Source organism: Petromyzon marinus, unplaced genomic scaffold (genome assembly GCF_048934315.1).
Source record: "Petromyzon marinus isolate PM22_M1 ecotype Great Lakes invasive population unplaced genomic scaffold, UKy_Petmar_22M1.pri1.0 PM_G_Scaffold_43, whole genome shotgun sequence".
NCBI lineage: Eukaryota > Metazoa > Chordata > Hyperoartia > Petromyzontiformes > Petromyzontidae > Petromyzon > Petromyzon marinus.
In genome coordinates this window covers 1705001-1710000 of record NW_027422995.1, presented here as the reverse complement: position 1 = coordinate 1710000, position 5000 = coordinate 1705001, and the positions used below count along the sequence as shown (strand labels likewise).

Sequence of the window (5000 nt, the reverse complement as noted above, 5' to 3'; positions counted from 1 at the left end):
TCCTTGTCGTGTGCAGGTCCTCGAGGGTTGGTAGATTGCAGGCAATTACCTTCTCAGCAGTGTGCATGATACGCTGCAGTCTGCTCTTGTCCTTGGCAGTGGCAGCAGCGTACCAGACGGTTATGGAGGAGGTGAGGATGGATTCAATGATCGCTGTATAGAATTGCACCATCATTGTCTTTGGCAGGTTGCATTTCTTCAGCTGCCGTCGAAAGTACATCCTCTGTTGAGCTCTCTTGGCGAGGGAGCTGATGTTCAGTTCCCACTTGAGGTCCCGGCAGAGAATAGTGCCCAGGAAGCGGAAGGACTCCACAATTTTGACTGCGGAGTCTAACAGGGTGATGGCGGTGAGTGGGGCTGTATTCTTCCTGAAGTCCACAACCATCTCAACTGTCCTTAGAGCATTTAGCTCTAAGTTGTTCTGGCTACACCAGGTCACCAGGTTGTCAGCTTCCCACCTATAGTCAGACTCATCCCCACCAGAGATCAGCCCAATGAGGGTGGTGTCGTCCGACAAACTTCAAGAGTTTGACGGACAGATGATTGGAGGCGCAGCTGTTGGTATACAGGGAGAAGAGCAGTGGGCAAAGGACGCAGCCCTGAGGAGTTCCCGTGCTGATGGACCTGGAGTCAGAGACTTCTGTTCCCGGCTTAACGCACTGCTTCCTGTCAGAGAGGAAGTCTGTGATCCACCTGCAGGTGGTGAACACCGGAGACAGCTGGTCAGCGCAGTGCCTGAGGGTGGCTGGAGAGACAGAGTCCGGCCCGGCTGCTTTGCGTGGATTCTGCCTCTTGAAAAGCCCATTAACTTCTCCCTCCTGAAAGGAGAGAGTCGTTTCTGTAGTATGGGTGGGGGATGGGGCCTCTTGGGTGGGAAGGGGTGGTTCAGGACAGTCCAATTGTCTTTCAAATCTACGGTAGAACTCGTTCAGGTCGTTGGCTAGGCGGGAGTCGTTAGTGGTGTGGGGCGCTCTGGGTTTGTAGTTGGTGATGTGCCTGAGCCCTTTGGCAGACAGAAGCAGTGTCGTTAGTAGAGAACTGGTGTTTTAGTGTCTCTGAGTACAGTCGTTTAGCCTCTCTCACCGCTTTGCTAAACCTGTTCTTCGACTCCTTGAATCTGTCTCTATCCCCACTCCTAAACGCTTCCTCCTTCTCCAACCTCAACCTTTTGAGCTTTGCTGAGAACCAGGGCTTGTTGTTGTTAAAGTTCACCCTGGTACGTGTTGGGATACAGCAGTCCTCACAGAAGCTGATGTAGGACGTCACAGCCTCTGTGAGTTCATCCAGACTATTGGTGGCAGTCGTGAACATATCCCAGTCAGTACAGTCTAAGCACGCCCGCAAATCTTCCACAGCCTCACTGGTCCACTGTTTAGATGTCCTCACAGCAGGTTTACAGAGTTTTAGTTGCTGCCTGTATGCACGAATCAGGTGGACCAAGGGAGTTCTGTGCGAGCCGAACAGCCCCGTGACCCACAAGAGAAACATCCCCGCCAAATTCGAGCGTTTGACGGGGTCTATCCGTGAAAAAATATTCACGTTTTTGAGTGCACATGCATTTCTGCTGCAAATGCCTCTGGAAGTTTCATGCCGTTCGTATGCCAATTGTGGCAACACGAAAATGACCCGTTTTCCCATTCCGAGGGATTTTTGTGCGACCCTAACAGCCCCGTGAGCCACAAGAGACACATCCCCGCCAATTTCTAGCGTTTCACGGGGTCTATCCGTGAAAAATATAGACGTTTTTGAGTGCACATGCATTTCTGCTGCAGATGCCTCTGGAAGTTTCATGCCGTTCGTACGCAATGTGGCAACACGAAAATGACCCCTTTTCCCATTCCGAGGGATTTCTGTGCGACCCTAACTAACAGCGCCCGTGAGCCACAAGAGAGACATCCCCGCCAATTTATAGCGTTTCACGGGGTCTATCCGTGAAAAATATAGACGTTTTTGAGTGCACATGCATTCCTGCTGCAAATGCCTCTGGAAGTTTCATGCCGTTCCTATGCAATGTGGCCACACAAAAATGACCCGTTTTCCCATTCCGAGGCATTTCTGTGCGACCCTAACAGCCCCGTGAGCCACAAGAGAGACATCCCCGCCAACTTCTAGCGTTTGACGGGGTCTATGCGTGAAAAATATTAAAATTTTTGAGTGCACGTGCCTTTCTGCTGCAAATGCCTCTGGAAGTTTCATGGCGTTCCTATGCAATGTGGCAACACGAAAATGACCCCTTTTCCCATTCCGAGGGAGTTCTGTGCCACCCTAACAGCCCCGTGAGCCACAAGAGACACATCCCCGCCAATTTCTAGCGTTTCACGGGGTCTATCCGTGAAACATATAGAAGTTTTTGAGTGCACATGCATTCCTGCTGCAAATGCCTCTGGAAGTTTCATGCGGTTCGTACGCAATGTGGCAACACGAAAATGACCCGTTTTCCCATTCCCAGGGATTTCTGTGCGACCCGAACAGCCCCGTGAGCCACAAGAGACACATCCCCGCCAATTTCTAGCGTTTCACGGGGTCTATCCGTGAAAAATATCAATTTTTTTTGACTGCACATGCATTTCTGCTGCAAATGCCTCTGGAAGTTGCATGCGGTGCGCATGCAATGTGGCGACACGAAAATGACCCGTTTTCCCATTCCGAGGGATTTCTGTGCCACCCTAACAGCCCCGTGAGCCACAAGAGAGACATCCCCGCCAATTTCTAGCGTATCACGGGGTCTATCCGTGAGAAATATTCACTTTTTTGAGTGCACATGCATTCCTGCTGCAAATGCCTCTGGAAGTTTCATGCGGTTCGTATGCAATGTGGCGACACGAAAATGACCCGTTTTCCCATTCCGAGGGATTTCTGTGCCACCCTAACAGCCCCGTGAGCCACAAGAGAGACATCCCCGCCCACTTCTAGCGTTTCACGGGGTCTCTCCGTGAAAAATATCACATTTTTTGAGTGCACATGCATTCCTGCTGCAAATGCCTCTGGAAGTTTCATGCGGTTCGCATGCAATGTGGCGACACGAAAATGACCCGTTTTTTCCCATTCCAAGGGATTTCTGTGCCACCCTAACAGCCCCGTGAGCCACAAGAGACACATCCCCGCCAATTTCTAGCGTTTCACGGGGTCTATCCGTGAAAAATATTCAATTTTTTGACTGCACATGCATTTCTGCTGCAAATGCCTCTGGAAGTTTCATGCGGTTCGCATGCAATGTGGCGACACGAAAATGACCCGTTTTCCCATTCCGAGGGATTTCTGTGCGACCCTAACAGCCCCGTGAGCCACAAGAGAGACATCGCCGCCAATTTCTAGCGTTTCACGGGGTCTATCCGTGAAAAATATTCACTTTTTTGACTGCACATGCATTCCTGCTGCAAATGCCTCTGGAAGTTTCATGCCGTTCGCATGCAATGTGGCAACACGAAAATGACCCGTTTTCCCATTCCGAGGGATTTCTGTGCCACCCTAACAGCCCCGTGAGCCACAAGAGACACATCCCCGCCAATTTCTAGCGTTTCACGGGGTCTATCCGTAAAAATGTAGCACGCACCAAAACGAGAAAAGATTTCCATCGCACCTGCACTATTGTATGGACAATGGTAACCTCATGTGAGGACGAAGTGGTGTGCCGGCGGCAGGTTGTTTCCCACGATTTCCGTGAATGAGCGAGCATCTCGAGCTGTGTTACTCCGCCCGAGGAGCCTCTTCTCCTCCAGAGTGCGTTGGGAAGGCTGTCCCTTGGGTTGTAGCTGCAGGGTTTGCTTGCGCTGTTTCGGTATTGTGCCCTAGTAAGGGCTGCCAACTGCGCGTGAGAGTTAGGGTTGGTTTCAATTGCTTTTGCCGGTCCACAGCGTAGCGAGCATTGAAAGGCCGCTCTAGAGGTGTGCAGGCATGTGTGGTCCCCGCCCCTGCTCCTCCCCACCCCGACGTTGGGTGTGCGTGGTGCTTTACCGCTGCCTCAAATTGGCTGGCCTTGTGGGAAGCCCTGTGTTTTGTGAGCCTTCAGCGCCGTCGTCAGGTGTCCCCCGGAGTATACAGGACAAATTAAGGCCCTCCTTGTGGGGGTGTTTGTGTTCTGTGAAGTCCGTGCCCAAAGGGTGTGTGTTTTACATGGTCTGCGTGGGGGTCCTGTCCGTCCGATTTTGGACGCGTGTGGGGACTCTCCTCTGCCTTGGGTGCATTCTTGCCTCAGGAGAGCGACTCCTGCCTGCCCTTGGGGAGGCTAGGGGCCCGCAAACGCTGCGTGTGAGCCGGGCGAGCCTTTGGGCTGGGCGCCTGGTCACCGTGGTGTGCTTTTGGCGAGTTGAAAGCCGCCAGCTACCTGGTTGATCCTGCCAGTAGCATATGCTTGTCTCAAAGATTAAGCCATCTGGAGACTGATGGTCCAACCCTTGACGCGAGTGCCGCCGGTTGCCTGCAGCGCAGGCCCGAGGCCTCGCCGGCGTAGGCGGCCTGCCTGGTACCAGTCCCTGCGTGCGGTGAGGTGGCCGGGGCACGATGGCTGTGGCTGGCCGTGTGTGTGTGGGAGGAGAAAGGGGGTATAGCGAGCCAACGACGACTCTTGGTGGTGGATCACTCGGCTCGTGCGTCGATGAAGAACGCAGCCAGCTGCGAGAAGTAATGTGAATTGCAGGACACATTGATCATCGATACTTCGAACGCACATTGCGGCCCCGGGAGTTCCTTCCCGGGGCCACGCCTGTCTGAGGGTCGCCCCTTTATCAATCGTCCTCCTGCCCAGAGGCGGGTGGTGTGCTACTGGGGTGTCGCAGCGCATCTTGTGCGCTTCGTTCCCCGAAGGGGAGAGAGAGAGAGCGCACCTATGCACGGCGGCGGGTGGTTGCCGCACCTACCGCGCTTGACGGTGGGCTGCAGGAGAGACGCGAACGAAGCCGGTGGGTGCGTCTGTTGCCCCTTGCGCGTGCCAAAAGATGTTGCCTGTGCCGTCTGTGCCGAGCCCCGTGGCGCTCGCGTGTGCGGGCCGGCCCTCGGGTGCT

The 5000-nt window shown here is 53.8% G+C and overlaps 1 non-coding gene across 1 annotated transcript; it reads left to right on the top strand.

Moving 5' to 3' along the window:
- The first annotated feature begins 4559 nt into the window (after nt 1–4559).
- On the top strand, nt 4560–4716 carry LOC142917224 (5.8S ribosomal RNA). The gene has a single exon (XR_012936926.1). It is a non-coding gene; the product is annotated as a 5.8S ribosomal RNA (ribosomal RNA).
- The last annotated feature ends 284 nt before the right edge of the window (nt 4717–5000 follow it).